This window comes from Equus przewalskii, chromosome 5 (genome assembly GCF_037783145.1).
Source record: "Equus przewalskii isolate Varuska chromosome 5, EquPr2, whole genome shotgun sequence".
Lineage (NCBI taxonomy): Eukaryota > Metazoa > Chordata > Mammalia > Perissodactyla > Equidae > Equus > Equus przewalskii.
This window is the reverse complement of record NC_091835.1, coordinates 22,725,633-22,744,557: the sequence shown is the minus strand read 5'-3', so window position 1 is coordinate 22,744,557 and position 18,925 is coordinate 22,725,633.

The window sequence follows — 18,925 nt, the reverse complement described above, 5'->3', positions numbered from 1 at the left end:
CTTGGGTGGTTTTGTAGCAGAAACCTGGGTGGTTTTTTGTACTAAACCTGAGTAACCTCTGAGGGGACGTTTCCCCGTGAACCGCTTTCCCTGGTACCCTAGAGGACAGAGTTCTGGTAAGCCCTGATGGTGCGTCACCATAGCAACATCTCTGCCACCCCGGAGCCCTGGCCGTGCCCTCTTCAGGGAAGTCTGGGTCTCAGCCTGGGGGTCATGGCTGCTCCTTATGTCTGCCATGCCCATCTTCTTTAGAGGTCTCTTTACTTCTTCCTTACTCCGGTCCTCTGTTATGGTTAACAAGTCTTTACATTCACCCTTCGCTGTTCCCGTTACTGCGTGGTTTCTTTCTGCCATCTCGGCCCTGACAGATACACACACCTTGTTCCCCATGATGCCTTCCCTCTCCCTCCCATTTGGAATTCATCTCTCCCCCCGACGGATCCAGAGCCATTTTCTGTAGCTCTGTGAGCATAGGCTGTGCTCATCCTTCATATTATTTGTGTAAAATGTACAAAGTCTTAATAACCTCTCGAGGGTAAGGGAATGTGTCTTAATCACCTGTCTTCGCAGAATGGAGGAAGGGAGACGGGTAGATATCAGCATCACCTGGGAACTTTTCCAAACGACACGGTCCTCCTTGAGATTAAGTTCCACCGAAGCTTAAATCCAACTCAGACTCCCAGCCGCGGCTCAGCCTTGCTCCTCAGGGCGCTGTGTCCTGCCTCCCAGATGGGAAGACACTCTTGTGAGCCTCTGTCCTGGACCCTAGCTAGCGAGGGCGCAGACAGCAGGTGGGAACGAAGCCCCACACAGATGGAATAACAATACAGGACATATTTCCCAGAATGACTGGAGTAAGTTGAGATGAAATACTTAAAACATCACCAAAGCAAACACGTTGTTTTTCTGAGGCCTGTATTTTTTTGAGACAATTCCCCGCTCTTTACGGTATCAGATGCTTACAAACCAAACCGCCTCACTCCACTAGCCCAGTGTTGGCCCTTTCAAAGCTGCTCTGAACGCAGGCTTCCCCACGGTGCACAGCCGGTCCCTCGGGCCTCTGACCTGTGTTTCGAGGGCTGGCCCACCTGAGTACCCTCGACCATGTCTGAGGGATGAGGCGTTTCCTTTCCCATCTCAGGTTTTAACCAGGTGCCTCTCTCTGTGTGCCTTAATTTATTGAACTTGCAATTCTGTTCTGAGCAACCAGGTCATTGTCCAGCTCAGCTAGTCATCTCCCTGACTCAGACCTCAGGGATGTATTTCCTCACTGTGCTGGCTCCTCTTTGTTGGCTTCTCCATGTCTTGGTCTTCTCCGCCTCAAGCAGAGGTCCCTTTAAAGGACTGCAAGTATAAATATGCCCAGATGTCACCAGTGAATATCTTTAGGTGTTGGTATTTGGGATGTCGCGATCTTCCACTCCCTCACTCAGATCCACGCTCCACCCTCCTCCACCTGCACTCTGCTCGGGATGGTGACCTGGTAGACGCACCCACGGGCTCCTGGGCACTCTGGCTTCTGTGGGATTCGGCAGCAGACAAGAGGAGGAGAATGTTACCCTGCTCTCCCACCCTCACCGCGGGGTGCCTTGCAGAGCCACGTAACTCCAGGCAACTCTATCTCCTTCTCCGTAAAGGCGGATCCTGGAGTTGTGGAGCCTGGAGCCGACACAGTTTCGGTGGTCCTCTTTAAGAAAAAGGAGACAAAATTATGAATCGAAAACACCTGTGCCCCTCCAAACCCCCAGCGTGGGGAAACGTGCCAAAGGGGAACCTGAAATCAGAATGGGAAGAGAAATGTGTTTACCGGGTGGTGGTTCAAATGTGTTACTTCTACACGTGTTCCCAACGATTTGATACCGTGACCACATGGAGAGAGCCTCCCCCCGGGGCCTGGGGGGGGGGGTGCCTGTGCAAGTGGCCGGCTTGAAGTCCCATTGACTTTATGGTGACCCCTCTCCTTACGCCTCTGGGGACCACTCAGCAGCTGTGTGCTCGGTGCTACCCTGCTGTCAGGTCCCCGATACACATATCTTTGTACATATACCCTTTGTGGACAAACACTCCTCCAATTACTTTTTCTGATGGCGTCATCGCAGTTTATATTTTTTAATTTTTCAACAATAGCAGACATTTACGATTTTTTCCAAATAAAATTATTTCCCTGCAAAAAAAGAGAAGCTGTTTTGCAGCCCATAGGGATAGCCATTAGGCAGAGAATAAAACAGAAGAGGAAAAGAGTGGGAGGAAATCCACCAAAATGCCACAGGTGGGTTTCTTTCCATGGTGGGGCCTCTGTTGACATGTCCCTTAATTCTGATTTTACGATTTTCCTCCGTTTTTCACCAGATAACATAGAAACAAGTTAAATGACCTAGAGATCAACGACAGGCAGTTGGAAACATCCTTTCTCTCTCCCCAGCATTTGTCCCCTCCTGCCTGCTTTGCACACACTCGCGAGGACACCTTCACGAGTCCTCGGCCAGATGCCCCTTCCAGGAAGCTCTCCTTGCCTTTCACATCTCATTCAGGGTTTCACTATGCACATTTCCGTCTTAGATGATAGTCACCATTTTGGTCTCAGAAATCCCCTGGGTCTCCCCTACAGAAATGTAAATACTCTGAGTCAGGGTATTTTGGGCAGGAAACGCAGCACAAAGTTCCGCCAGAGGAAGAGACTCTGTTTCAGTTGCTAAAATGGGGATAGAAGGAAGGGAGTCTGATAATATGGAGCAAGGCCAGAATCCAAACATTGGTACCTGAGTCCCAAGGCAGGGTGCGACTGACAGCCAGACCGGAAGATGGGCCTCTGAGCCACGGCCCTGGGATCCCCCATCTGCCCGGATTGGGCCAGCTGGCTCAGAGGTGGGGTGGGGCCCAGCCTCCCTGGAGGTCCCAGCTGTAAGACCAAGAGAACCACACATACAGACCCACACAGATGGAGGTCTTGGTGGTCTGGGCTGAAACATAAATCATCGCTGGTTGACACTGAAAACGAGAAGGGTTGTTTCAAAGAGCCCAAGGCACCTTTGTTGTTTGGGACTATTCCGCTTTGCCTTGAGAAGCCAGCGTTCTGTGGATTAAGGCGGTGGGGGCGGAGAACAGGTGGACAGTCCGACAGAACCTGTTTTGACTTCGGGGTCAATTAGTCCCTGAATCTGCAGGTGCCTGATCCCCTTCTCCCACGGAGACAGGGCGCTTTGGGAGGTAGCGGGCAGGATGGCCCCCTCATGTCAGCTCGCGGCTGTGCGGTGTCACCGCTGTGCCTGTCCGGGCTCTGCATGCCTCTGAGTTTCACAGGGTGATGATCTCTGCATTCTTCCTGGGGGATCAGGAGCCCCCTTTCCTTCCTGCAGCCCCATGGCTGCTCTTGGGGGCAGCCACCTTCAGCACAAAGTCACTGGTGGGATGCCTGGACGCCTAAGCAAGGGACTTCACCTGGCCGGGAGGCGCACTTAGGGCTCTGGGGCATGAGAGGTCAGCATCTGGGGTGGGGCCGGGTGGAAGCCTGAATGCTGTGAGGATGAAGAAGAAGCGGGGTGCCAGGCACGCAGCCCCTCGTCCTGTTACCCAGGCCCCTCTGAGACCACCCTGAGGTGGGATGCGAGATGCAGGGGTGGGCGGGCCCTGCAGAAGGAGGCCCAGAGAGAAGGTGCAACTACAGTGCTGTGGCAGAGAGGGAAACCAAGGTGGGAACCCCCAGGGGGAAGAAGAGACTGTCTCCAAAGTGAGGACTTCAGTACAAGGTGGAGGTTTAGCAATAAGACACCAGGAGCCTAGGGCACGGGAGGCAGCTGGGTCTGGATGCACATGACACGTCAAATTGGTTGTATTAACAATAATAGTAATGACGGCAACAAGAAGTAAATACTTGCTGAGCATCTACTGTTTGACAGAGACTGCTTTTATCTTTGATCCCTGGTAACAGCCCTGCAGAAAGTATGAATATACCCATTTTACAGACGAGGAAACTGAGGCTCAGAGAGGTTTCATGCCTTGCCCAAGGCCTTGCTCAGCTATTAGGCGTCATTTTGTCTCCGGCCTGGGTTAGGCAGACTGAGTCACTTGCCCTCGGAGAACCCGCCTTGCCTGGAGCTCGTCTGGGGCCGCAGGGTCACCCTTGGCGTGTGGAGCTTGCCTGAAACCAGACAAAGCAGTTGCACAGGCACAGATTTCCTGGAAAGGTAATGCCATCAATCAACGCGTGTTTTACTGCCCGATGACATGAAGAATGTTGACTCACCAGTCATAACTGCACTGCTGGAAATTGAGACCTTGTCTTTAACCCGGCTCGGCGGGTCAGCACACGGGCCTGGCAGATGTGTGGGCAGCAGGGTGCCCATGCCTCCCCCACCATCTCCTGCTGGGACCTCATCTGGCAAAGCAGTGCTCTGGCATTCCAGGGCCGCTTGACCCAGGTGTAGGCACGAAGAAGGACGTCACGGATTTCTTCCCCATGCCCCACCGTCACTGCACAGACTGGCCAGGGAGAGCCAGCCCCTCTCCTGACCATGGGGACGGGAAAGGACTGGGTGTGAAGCAGGAATCCACATTCCTATGGCTTGGCTGCCTGCTGTAAAGATGGTGCGTTGATTATCTGCTTGCAAGGTGCACTTGTCAAAAAGCCAGTGGGTGTCCCCAGTAGACAGTGCTCTGCAGCAGTCCTTGCCAGCATAGTCGCACTGCACAAAAGATGACGTCAAGAGTGCCAGAGAGGTGGGAACTTCCTCAGTCACGTTAGAGAAATTGGCAATTTGCAAACGCTATCTACCTGTTGGTCCTTGAGAAATAAGTACGTTGAGACGTGCTTCACAGGCAATTTTCTGCTACCAAACACAAGACAGATAATGTCTGTGTTCAAAATGCACTCCCCAAGGATGTACTAGGCACTACAATAATTTGTACCTGCCACAGCTGTAAGGGCACATTAGCGGCGGCTCGCTCCCTTCCCTCTGTAGATGGATGGGGGCACCACGGACCATGCAGCAATCTCCCAGCACCAGCTATGACCCGCTTCTATACTCACACCCAGAAATGCAGCCAAGGGAGGAGGATGCGGCCATGATGAATGTCTTCACTTCACTGTAATTTAGTTAAAAATTGAATCACTGGAAAACTTACTGGCAACGTGCCTCCCAAGGGATCCAGATGCAACAGTTGGTCAAGGTACCTCACGGAGAAGAGCTCTTGGAAGAGATGGACACGCCAGTGTGCCATGTCTGGGGACCCCAAGGATGAGAGCCTTCTGCTCATTGAGGGGGAACACAGGGTACCTGGGGTCACCTCCTGGCAGGGGCAGGAGCAGATGCTGTACTCAGAAGGGTGACTGAGCAGGGACCTGTACAGGACTGTGGGCAGACTTACAGACACCAAGCAGAGATTGTGAAGCACACTGGGACCAGCAAAGGTGGGCGCACCCCCTTTCTGCAACCCACTTGGTCCTGAAGGGTCAGGGCCAAGAATGAGAGTGGAGCCTGGAGCCTGCCAGAGGCAGGACTGGAGGAGAAGGTGGCTCCATGGAAGTTGTGGGCTCAGACCAACCTCGGTCAGATAGGGAGAGAGTAGGGACAGGAAAAGCTCAACCTTTAAAAAGCATCTCAGCTCAGTTTTATTTAGAAAAGAGAAGAGCATATCTCATTGTTATAGAGTTTATCAAAGTTTTCCATGGCTTCTTAGAAACTCACTAAGGCAACCTCAGCTTTCCTTCCAAAGTTGAACTAAGATAATCAAGGTTCTATATTTCTTTAAATGACTTATTTTTGACCAAAAGATGCCCAAATTCAAGTGGTAAGAGCAGCATACGTATGTATGCCCTTGCTGTTTGCCTTTAGCAAATGCATTCCCAAATGATAAATATGGCCTCTTTAGATGCACGTAAATGAGCTTTTAATAAGCTCATTGGCAAGAAATTCATCTAGTAAGCATAAATCAAAATTGAATAAATACTGAACGGCGCTGATGTGAGTTCTTATTTGTTGTTATGTCAGGTAAAGTTGACATCTGCAATTCTCCTCAGACTACGCTACTTGGCCTCTCTGCTCCCTTCCCAAGTTCAGCAATGACCCCTGCCCATGAGGTTTGCAATGTCCTCTCAGCTGTCCTCTGGCTGGATCGGTTTGTTCATAAAGGATGGGACAGCCAAGGGGTCAGATCAGGGACCTCCTCCCATACTGCCACATCCTCCACAGGAAGGTTAATTAAGGAAATGATGGAGAATCTGACCCTCTTGGCCTTGACCTTGGTTAGAGAGAGAAAAAATATTCCCCAGGAATTCATAATAACAGGCCAGAACTAATGTGGGTTTGGGGCCTGATTCTGTCTCATCTTTGTGGTCCAGAAAACATCTTGGCAAGAGTTTGGTCTAAAGCAAAGCTTCATGCAGAAGGCAGACTGAAGCAAACACCAATGCTCTCTGGGAGGAAGCACTCTCAACCCAGGCCTCCAAGAGTTCCCGGGGATGAAGACCACTGATCATGGGTTCACAATCAAAATGGCTTTAGAAAAATCACAAAACCCGTTAGGAAAAGGGCACCAGGAGCATGGAATGAGCAGAACAAAAAAGCAGCAGATTCAAACCTCAAAGACACAGATATTGGAACTGTCGGATACAGACTAGAAAATGAGAATGAAGAAAAATGTGGACGTGGAAAATGGGAATGAGAATTGAGAAGATGTGAAAGGCCAACGGGAATGCCTAAGAAGTGTCTAATGGAAATTCCAGGAGAGACTTAAGAACATGAGGATGACATAATACTTGGGGGAAAAGATTCAGAATTTTCCAGAATTGATGAAAGACACAAATCCTCAGATTCAGGAAGCACAACTGCCCTCAAGCAGCCTATGTACAAAGAACTCAATGCTCAGGTACATTACAAAGAAATTTCAAAGCGCTGAAGTCAAAAGAGAAGATCTTAAAGAGAAAAGGCAGACTACCACAAAGGAATGGCGATTAGACTGAAAACTGACTTTTCAGCCCCAACACAACAATGGAAGCCAAGAGTCAGTGGAATAATCCCTTTAACATGATGAAAGAAAATAGCTGTCAAGCTAGAACTGTAAACCCAGGATAATTAGCCACTGAGAATGAGTGCAAAATAAAAACCTTTTGTAATTGCATACTGTAAAGTTCACTGGTTTACATGTTCAGTTCAGTGGTTTCTAGAAAATTTAGAGTTGTGCAACCATCACCAAAATCTGATTTCAGAACATTTTCATCACCCCAACATTTAATTTTAAGAAGTAATTTCAAGTGTTCATTTCCAAAGAATATTTTGACATATTTATTCAATCAAAACTAAGTCTTTTGGACTATCAAAACTTGAGTTTTTTACCAACAAACCTTCCTAAAAGGAGCTTCTTTAAAGCTTCTACTTCTGGAAGAAATAAAATGATCTCAGGGAAAAAACGATCTGATATACAAAAAGAATGAAGAAAGAAAATAATAAACTTGTGGGTAAAGCTAAAAAAATTTTGATCACATATTTGTGGAGTTTCTTCTTTTTTTTTTTTTTTTAAGATTGGCCCTGAGCTAACATCTTGCCAATCTTCCTTTCTTTTTTTCCCTCCCCAAAGCCCCAGTACATAGTTGTGTATCCTAGTTGTAAGTCATTCTGGTTCCTGTATGTGGGATGCCATGACAGCGTGGCTTAACAAGTGGTGTGTAGGTCTGCACCCAGGATCCGAACTGGTGAAACCCTGGGCCACTGAAGCAGAGCGTGTGAACTTAACCACTCTGCCACGGGGTGGCCCCTGGAGTTTATTCTTTTTGGATAAGGAATATATATTCTTTTGCAGATAAAGCTAGGGCCAAGCTGCCTTTCTTCAGAGCCTCTCTTATTCAGGACCTAAACTTCAGTAATTGTGCTTACGTTTTTATAGTGTATGATTTGAAATATGTTAAAAAGAAGAAAAACAAAACACCTAAGTATAATATTTTTAAACAGTCATTATCTATGTGGAGAGGCTCTGGGAATCTTTATTTCCTTCTTTATACTTTCATGTGTTTTCTGCGTTTTCTAGAATCATCATTGCTGAGGTCTGAATTAATGAAAAGAGACATCCAACTTCACTCAGGAGGGTGGCCAAGCTGGCAGATAAACCTCAACTTAAATCTCAGAGGACACTCCTGCTCTCTTAAATCTAATTTCTCAGCGTAACCACCAAGAGCTGACAACACGTTTTATTAAATCTGTAGTGGAAAAGAAGCTGTGTATTAAAATAATAACATGGAATAGCCCCCACCCTTACACAGAAAGAGACTCACCGAGAGAGACAGAGAGGAGACTTCACCAGCCACTAAAGCCAAGAGGCCTCAGCGGGGGGCAGTGAGAAGCCATCCTTCCAGAACGAGCCGTGAAAGAGGCCCATTTCCCTCATGAGCATGCCAGTCATGAGAGTATGCATTTTACCTCCAAATAAGTAAGAAACAATCTTCATATCACAAATTCAACAATCTTAACCAGTTATCAAGTTTCTCGTAAGACAAGAAAAAAAATCTGGCGTGACAATAAAACGATCCTGCTTTTTGGTGCTTCGCAATTCACAGAGCACTGTGCTGTGCTTTCTTCAGTCGCTCCTGTAATGAATCGCTGAAAAGGAAGCAAAACTCTTGTGGTCAAAATATGGCTCCCTCCTTTGTAGTCAGGCTGAAAAATAACCCAGAAAACAGCTGTTCCATAGCTTCATTTCCTTCCTCACATGCTGTAAACGCGGGGCTTTTCGGTTCTCATCGTGCTGTGTGTTTTAGGCATGTGAAGTTCCACAATGATAGTCTAAACCATGCAAATAATTTGATAAATAAACATGACTTCTCTTTCTAGTAATACAAAAGTATTTGGCTTGGAAAACACAAAGAACTCTCCCCATCATGACTATAAAGTATACTCCCAGGGGTTTTGTTTTACATCCCCAGAGAAAAGAGATCCCTCATTACACACCATGAAATCTTCCTGTTTTATAACCAAGGGGTAAAGCACACCATTAAAAAGTCATAGTCCTGAGACTCAAGTCTATAGAGAATTCCCCTGTCCCCTGCTCAAGGTTGAAGACAAAAGTGTCAATGGGGGAAGGGAAGGAGTGAGTCAGGCCCGGCTGAACTTCCTGACTTGTGTGGGTTTGAACTACAGTCAAAGAGAAATCGATTGTGTGGACTTGTCACAGGGTCTCTTACTGACCGTTTTCCTACAAAGTCCTCCTTGGAATCCTAATATTTTGTCCATCCTTACTGCCATATCTTGAACATCATCATCTAAATATTTGTTGTATGCCTATGGCACTCTTGTCCCATGATCATGGGACATAAATTATATTAAGCAGCCATCTTCCCTGTTTAAAGACAGCACGGGTGGAGGGTTCAAGGACCTACAGACGTGGACATAAATGCTAAAGAAATATCAAATAGAAGCACCGAGTGTGGCTCTGACTTTGAGGTGGTGAATGGAGCAGAAAGCTTGGAAGCTGTGTTCTTAGGCAGGGTGACAAAAGGAGGGGCTGTGAGTACTCAGCAGAGTGGGCATTTCAGAGCCATGAATAACACCATCAGGCACAAATTCCCAAACTTGGTTGAGTGACAGAGGCCCTGAAGGTCACGGTGTTTGTCTTACATCCTTCAGTTGCTAGAAACACCAGCCCCCTCAACCTCACTTAAGCTTCTATAAACGAAGAATGTACAGAAAGGACCTAGGGCATCTCAGGGAACCCGAAAGAAGCACACACCGCTGTCCTGAGGGATTGCAGTGAAGAAGAACACCAGCCCCCAGAGATGGTAGGTTTTTTGAGGGTCACATGGCTCCCCGACCTCTACTGTAATTGCCCTGCACCTTCTGTAGATCAGATTCCTCTTCTTTGGGGTGAAAACCAGTGGCCCTGTTCCCCTATAAAGATGTGCAAGTGTCTTCAACTAAAGAAAAATTAAACCCATATTGTGTCTTCTAGGTTGCTGCCGTGCTTTCCACGTTTCTTTAAATAATTGCCTACACTTTGCACCTCTACTTTCTTCCAAATCTGCACCAGATCTCTTTTCCAAGCATCCAACCTCTATCTACTCCTTCCTCAGTGCACCTCGACTTCCTAGACTGAGCCAATCGTCTGCCCCCGACAACCTCCTCCTCTTCCCTTCCCCCAGCTCAGTCGGAAGACGGTGCCCCATCCAGCTGCTCAATCCGGAACACTGCAAGTCTTCCTCCCTCCTCTTTCTCCGTCACAGTCAACGTCTGCGCCGTCCCTGTTCCCACCAATCCAGTCTTCTGGATCTCTCCTGAATCTGCCCTCAGCTCTACATTCCCAGTTACACGCCCTCACCACTGCAGAGCCCTGTGCTCCTGCAGGAGCCTCCCCATGAATCTCCTTGCCTCCAGACTTGAGAACCCCCATCAGACAGGCCACCTTGCCGCCGCCGAAGGAAGCCATTGAAATGACAAAGCTGCTCCTGTGGTGACCCATCACACTGAATGGCCTTGCATGGTCTACAGTGGCAGTTCAAACCTCTCCGAATCCTGGGCCCCTTTGTGTCTATATAAAGCTATAGACCCTTTTCCCAGGGGAACAAATTGCACAAATCTGTAACCACTACGTTGAAGAAACGCACTCCATGGATATAATAATACATTCATTTTATTTTGGGTCCCGCTGTCTCTTCCAATTTGCTCTGGGAGGCTGAGTCTTCTGCCCCTGGATGGAATCTAGGCCACATCCCATCACTATTCTGGACACTTTCAACCAATAAAAGTGCCTATACCCGTCAGGAATTAAGATGTCCAGTGTAGGGTACAGTAAGTGTAGTGACTTAATCAAAATGTGTGATTTCGCTTGAAGCTACTCCTCCTCGCCAGCCTGCACCTACGAGGCACCCACTTGAGAGGATGGGGGCTTCATCTCTCTTCCCCCGTGGTGTACATTTGAATGACTGGGTCAGGATTGGGATACACAACACGTCAATTACCCTCCAAAATTTCCCTTCATCTCCGAGTCCCTCTTCTGTAAACTTGATGTGAGTGAAGAGACAAGAGTAATAAGACGGCTCTCTTCTTCCCCACCTGCAAGGTGGCCTCGGACTCCACTTTGCAATGTGGCTTCCGTTTCTTGGGGTCTCAGCTGAAATTGAAACATTGTGGCTCCGTGTTAATACCCTGTTCCACTCCATTTCCAAGGGCCCACAACACATGAACCCCATCCTTGGCACCTGCCACTGCTCCAGCATCTTTGAGCCCCGGGGAGACCCCCAGAGGTGTGAGGCTGTTCCTCTGCACCTTCTCCTCCCTCTGCCTGTGGCAGCCTCTCTGTCCTGGGATGATTCCCTCTCATCACTTTGCACCCCAAACAGCACCCAGGAAAGACTCCTTGATTTCTTTTTAGGTTCAGTAAAGCATTTATCACACTATCATACTGTAATTGTTTTATTTCTCTGTCTCCCACAAGGGACTTGTCCTCCTGGAGGGAGAGAACCATATTCCTTGGAACCTTCACGTTTATCACAGGGGCTGCATACAGTAGGTATTAGACGAAGATTCCTATTAGATCATTAAACGGCCCCCAGAGGCCACAGAAACTATGACCGGGAGTTCTAAGAGTCACAGCAGGCTCTGAGTTTCTATAAGACACTCTCAAGACGCGGGGAGAAACTCCGTGTCGGATTTCCATCCATGAGTGGTATCCCAGATCAATAGGGCTTTCCTTTAAGGCTTACCCTGTGTGTAAGAAATGTCATCTACTTTTTCACTTGCATGTAAGCTTAATTCAACCTGAAACACAACTCCTCTTGAAATACCACAATGCCACTCCGAACAAAATCTGTACCACTCCTTCCTAACCCAAAACACGTGTAAATACGATTATAAGTTTCTTGCCGCCAATTTGCTGGGATGGCGTCAAAGACCCAAGAGATGGTCCAAATGCTGTAGGGTAATTATTGAACTACAGCCAGTTGGGAAATTTTCCAACCCTTTTTAAGGCCATGTGCCTCTGCATCAACAGGGGTAGCAATTTTGAAAACAGGATCCTTATCTTTTGCAATCGCTGGAGGAAATGAGTGGCATGAAGGCAGAGAGGGAGGAGGAGGCACAGCCCCAGAGGGTCCCACCCCTGGCCACGCCCACTAATTAGAGGCCTCTCCAAGGAGCCCTCTCCGGAGACTGGCTCTGAGGGCCTGGGGCTGGGTTCTATCACAATGCTCCGCCTGACACTGCAAATTAATCCAGTGTCCTTGCAGATCTGTCTAAAGCAGTCGGACGTCTATCCCTAAAACGCAGTGGCCTGAGATAGTGCGAGCTCGTCCTCATTGCATACGACAGCACATTATGAAAACCCCAACTCTACCTTATCTCCCCACCAGAAGGAGAGTTGTACCTCGCGATGTGCTGGGAAATGTTTAACAACATGCTCCTTGGGGAAAAACGTCCTCATGTGTAACCCTTTTTTTAAATTTTATTTAACTGAGATCGCATTCGTTTACAACATCATGTAAGTTTCAGGTGTACATCATTATATTTCTGCTTCTATATAGACTGCATCGTGTTCACCACCAAAAGTCTAGTTTCCATCTGTCACCATACATACGTGCCCCTTCACCCCGTTTCCCCTTCCTGCACCCGCTTCTCCTCTGTTCTCTGTGTCTAGGTGTGTGTTTGCTTCATCTTCTACATGAGTGAAATCATGCAGTATTTGTCTTTCTCTGCCTAACTTATTTCTCTGAGCATAATACCCTCAAGGTCTATCCATGTTGTTGCAAATGGGATGATTTCACTTTTTTTATGGCTGAGTAGTATTTCATTGTGTGTGTGTGTATATATATATATATGCAATATATATACACACAAGATATATAAGATATATATACACTACATCTTCTTTATCCATTCGTCCATCAAAGGACACTTAAGTTCCTTGTAACTCTTGCCAATTCTGTAGTGTAAATCTCCCATCATGGCTGATTGCCAGCTACCACCGCGAGGTCCCTGAATGTGGAATTGGGAAGAGAAGCACAAGCCCTTGTGAGCTGGCTCCAGCACAACACTGATTGGGCCCTAAATTTTCACCACCAAGAGGTACCAAGGATTAACCTATAGCTTATCAGTGTATCTACGTTGCAACCATTAAGCCCCTGCTGTGTACATGGCGGTGTGCTGAGTCACACAGAAGACAATGCAGCACGTGTCCACCGCGTGCTGGGACACAGGCGAGCTGTGACTCACAATAAGGTGCCCAGGTTTAGAAGTATTCGCCACTGCAAAAATAAATAGATGCACATTTCTGAGCAGGAAATAAAGGGGTGGCCTCGCAGCTGGTGCACAGGGAGTCGCTCAGAAGATGAACGGGACTACGGAAGTGTGTCAGACAAGGGTGCCACCCGTTTCACTTACTGTGTGTTTTGTGGCAGCAAAAAGAAAGGCTGAAAACTGCTGAGATTGACACATTACACAGGCATCTGTCTGTTGTGGTGACATTTCTGCAGCAAAAGTACAAGACTGGGAGTTCAGAAGTTAAAAAGGCAAAGTGAATTTTACTCTTAAGAACTTTCAACAACTTTTACTCTTATATCATGTGAAGAGAAAAAGAGTTATTGCAGAGAGGAAGGGGGAAAAATAAAAGTGTTCTAGAGTGACTCTCTGAAAGATCACCAAAGTTATCGCTGTTGGCGTGTCGGTCCAGAGATGTATTCAGGAGAGTCCAGGTATCAGTAAAGATCTGGAGATTAGACAGAGTTAGGTGCCACTGAGGAACTGTGCCATCAGGTTCTCCTAGCTTGGATTCCAAGAAAGTGGAGTCATCTGTGACAGGTCCTTGGGCGCAAGTAATATCGGGGTTTACTATAAAACCACAGTAATCAAGATAGTGTGGTGTTGCTGGACAGACAGACAGGAATCCAAGGAGGAGAATGTGCCTAGAAACAGGTGCACGCGGACAGCTTAATTAATTGCAAATCAGAACCACAATAAGTTACCATTTTACAGCTACTAGAATAACTAAAATTTAGAAAATAGACGATAGCAAGTGTTGATAAGGAGGTGGCATGGGTGAAATTCGCGCACGTCGCCAGTGCGATGGCGTGAATCTTTGTGTTCTCCACAAAATTCGTGTTGAAATCCTAATGACCAACGTGATGGAGTTAAGAGATAGAGCCTTTAGGAGGTGATCAGGTCAGGAGGGTGAAGCTCTCATGAATAGGATTAGTTCCCAAGTACAAGAGACCCCACAGAGCCCCCTAGCCCTCTCCATCATGTGAGGACACACTGAGAAGGTTTGGCTATGAACCAGGAAGCAGGCCCTCACGAGAACTCAACCATCCTGGTGTCTTGACCTTGGACTTCCCAGCCCCCAGCTCAAGAGAAATAAATATCCATCATTTATAAGCCAGTCAATCTATGATATTTCATGGTAGCAGCCCAGACAGACTAAGGCAGCTGGTCAGAGTGTTACATAGCGCAAGCATTTTGGAAAACTCTCGGGCAGCTTCTTAGAAGAAACTTACCATCAGATCCAGCAATTCCACACTTGCAGTTTTACCCAAGAGAAGTGAAAATAGGTGTCCACAAAGAAAACACCTGTACACGGAAACACATCCATCTTTATTCATAATAGATGACAATTGGAAGCAACCCAAAGGTCCAGCCAGAGGTGAATGGAAAAACAAAGTGTCGAACTTTGATTCAGCAGAAACCTACTCGCTAATAAAAAAGAACAATCTACTGACAGAGGGATGAATCTCAAAATCAGAGAGAGAGAAGCGGGGCAGAAAGGAAGACACCCTGCGTGATTCCATCTACATGAAGCCCTAGAACCTGAGAGCCCAGTAAAGATTTGTCTATGGGGCTGGCCTGGTGGCATAGTGGTTAAGTCTGCACACTCTGCTTCAGTGGCCTGGGGTTCAGAGGTTCAGATCCCAGGCACGGACCTAGCACCGCTCATTAGGTCATGCTGTGGCAGCATCCCACATGAAACAGAGGAAGGCTGGCACAGATTTTAGCTAAGTGACAATCTTCTTCAAGCAAAAAGAGGAAGATTGGCAACAGATGTTAGCTTAGGGCCAATCTTCCTCACACACACACACACAAAAAAAAACAATAAAGATTCATCTAGACTTGATAAGACAGGCATGCTGGCACAGCCTGTCTGGGCCGCCTTCGCCCTGAGCTGTGGTTGCAGGCTCAGCAAATAAACGTACCGGCCGCTCAGTTAACTTTCAGCTTCAGATAAACCACATATCATTTTTTAGTATGTCTCGTGCAACATTTGGGAATGCATGGCACACACGTGCATGCAGTATACTTATACTAAAAAAGTATTCATTGTTCACCTGAAATTCAAATTGAACTGGACATCCCGCGTCTAACATGGTAACTGGGCTCTGTGGCTTCCCATCGCCTCTCTAGGGAAAAGCGTCTACTCACCGAGAGGTTCACCAGGCCTGGTCTTACTCTCTGGCCAATTCTCAGAGAAGGAGAGCAAAAACGAGCCTGCCCCAGTCTCCTTCCAGTACGCAGACCCCCGTGCATACCCCGTGACAGTTTTTCCCTTCATTTCTCAAAGCCTGGAGGGGGGCAAATCTTGGTCTCCCCCCAAAGGTCAGGGCGGCAGCCCACACGCAGGGAGGGGCACATGGCTTCTCCTACGGCTGCAGACAGAGCCCAATTTCTGCCTTGAATAGATCCGTTGACCACGTGTTCATGATTTCAAACTGTGGAAATATGTCATTATCTCATGGCTGTTTCATTTTGCGTCATTTGTGTCTGTTCTGCTTTACTTTTAGGGAGACATCTAAAGCTCCTGCTACTTTGCATAACACTCTCCAGCACAGTTAACCAAGTTAGGGATTACAGAGCCCAAGATTTTTAGCAAGTTTCCAGGAGTCAAACACCAAGTGTGACAGCCCCGATATTAACAGTACCACACAAGGAAAGGGGGTCGGATCTGTTTCTGCTGTTTTTCACACTAGTCACAAAAAGAGCCCTTCGAATCAAAACCTGTTAAGAGTTGTTTGGGGAATTATTTTTAAAAGAACCATTTTTTTAGAATACCTCCTTTGAACATAAACACTTTCTTAATAGGTTATTTTTTTTTTCCTAGCCTGGCAACTAAAAGAGGAATAATTTGCAAGTGCTGATTCTCTAAAAGAAGCTTTTCACTTGCTTGAAAGAGCATGAATACGTGTCACTGGAAGAAACTAAATTTGATAAGGAAATTACACCTTTTGGGGAAAGTGCAAAAAAATAACAAAGGTGGTGGAAAGGAGGACTTTGATCATTAAATTATAGTGCTTTTACCTCCCTATAGTTCTCTGTGGAAAATCACTCACGCTGGCTCGTAAATAATAGTAGCACAAAAGATTAAAATGTAAAATTAAAGGCAGGCCCATGTTAAGAAAACAAAACGGGTGGAATTTAAGCCACTTGGCAGAACAGGTTGTACAGGTCTCATTGTGTCCAGGGGTGTTCTGGGGGCCTTGTAACTTTTGTGTTTACACTGGGATGGCCCAACTGGAGTGGTTTTAAAAATTTGGGGTCACAGATCGTTAAGATCCTAATAAAAATCATGAACCTGCTTCCTGGGAAAGTGCACGTCCACCCTTGTGCGCACAACTTTACAGACCATTCCAAGAGGTTCAGACACTGTCCCCAAATCTATTCACGGAGCCCAGGTTAAGAACCCTTGTGCTAAGCAAAGCCCACGTCTTTGACATTCCCGGCTCCTTAGGGCTGATCCCAATGTGGCCTTGATCTTAGAACTAAGGCAGGGCTGACCTCGCCTCCTCTGTCTTCCCTTTCAGCAGCTAGCCTTTGGGTATCCCATTTCTAGTGTTCCTAGAATTTGATCACGAACCCTAGAATGCCTGCCACGGTGTTACACTGCCAGTTGACACCACCTTTATGCACACCGTGGTGAGAGACTGGGGCAGGATTGCCAAGCTCCTCAGATGCAGAGAAGAGAGGCAGTGGGGAGCCCCGCTGGGCCACTCCAAGCATGACCATACCAAGTTTTCTGTGTCTTCATCTGTAAGTGGGGATCATAATCGTGACCACCATAGGGGCTGCAATGAGGATTAAATGACAGATGCTACCAAAGTGCCTGACATGCAGCAGGCACTCCAGCAAGTTAGAGGCCATCTATTCCAGTTGTCCAACAGTCCAGAGACATCGATGTTGGCCTCTTACTATCAGTGTCACTTCCCGCTTGGACAGTGATTTACAAATTGCAAAGCATCTCTGCTGAAATTCATTATAGGTAATTCATTACTACCTCACAACATCCATGAGATAGGAAACCTCCAGATGAGTGCTCCCATTTTACAGGTGAAAAAACCATGTCTCAGGTTAAGTGAGTTGCTTTTCTGGATTCCCAAGCCTAGTACATTCTTCCAGAACCAGACCACTGGGCAGAAACCGAGGACTGCAGGTCACCAGTGGTCCCTCCCCCAGATAAAAAGACACAGGTCACCCACATGCTACCAGCGAAGTCCATGATAGCCCAGGAGGCTACTCGGTCCTGACCCTGGCTTGGGACCGGGCCCTGGAGCAGCCTCGGAGGCCCCTCATTGAACCCTGCCTCACACCCTCTCTTCTCACCTTGTGCCGCAGCCCCAGCAACCAGCTTCCTGCAGGTGCCACCTGTCGGCACCTCGCCTCTGCTGCCCCAGGGCTGCCCTCACCTGTGACAGCTGCCTGACACACACGCACAGCCTGGAAGTGCCAGGGAGTGTTGGAGTGACGTTTGTGCAGTGACCCCTGACAGTGGGGAGCAGGAGCCCCCAAGGAACTGCTCCCTCTTCCATCCTCAGGCAGACCATTCTGAGACACAGACTCCACGTGGCTCCTCAGAGGGTCCCAGTGGGTGGGACCCTACAACCCACTTGGTGGCCAGAGTGAAGAAGCACCTTATATGGCTTTGCCCTCCCTCCCCGGTTCACTCTCTCCAGGCCTCACTCCCATCCCTGAGATCACCTCCCAAAATAAATTCCCATGAGGCTCTGCTTTCCAGGGAGAACCCAGGCTAAGAAAAGAGCCCATTCTCCCATCTGCCCCCATCTCCCCAGCTGGGGGAGCCCACCATCCAGTGAGCAAAACCTGCTTTCATAAAAGCCACCGCCACTCAGGACTTAGAAGATCGCTGTCCCACGGGACTGGATTCCAGTGTCAAGTTTGCACGCCTGGTGGCCTGGGATGGCGCTGTCAGCTCTCCCTTCTCCTGGAACCCCCAGCCAAGGCCTGCGCTTCCTCGGTCACAGCCAATCCAACAATGGGGGACAAAAGCACTGTTCCTAAGCCCCCATCCCAGGGCCTTGGGTCTTTCCACCTGTTTCTTTACTGAAAAGAAATTTGTACAGATTGTCTCCACTCTTAGGAGAAATTCCCAGGAGTAAGTAAACAGAACATAATATTCTCAATCATTTCCCATGGGGGGCCGGGGAATGTAATTATGTCCTTTGATGACCTGTGGGAATGAACATTTTTCCATCTTATTTAGTAACTGTATTTATTCTTGTGAAAATGTTTACTCATCATTCTGCCCATTTATTCACTGACTACTTGATGTGTTTCTTATCAGTTGGGTGGACGTTGATATAACAACAGATATTTACTGACATTTTTAATGTAATCCTTTCCCTTATTTAAACTATGATTGCAAGACTTGCCTGATTTTGAGTTTGAGAGCTATTTATGGATCCATCTCTATGGTGAGCATTCCTGAGAGCCACCTATGACAGCCAGACGCCAGTCAAATTTATCCTTTCTCAACTGAGTTCAAATGTTCTCATCCATATAATAGAGGAATTTGGGAGATGGAGGCTCCTGGTACTACTGTCTGTTCTAACACCTTCTCAGATGCCCATTTCGGAACTTTCTAAACAATATCATTTCTGTTTTATAGCCTGGTTTTTATTTACTGATTATATTTCCTCTTACGAATAAATACATGAGCCACCCATTTTTGATGT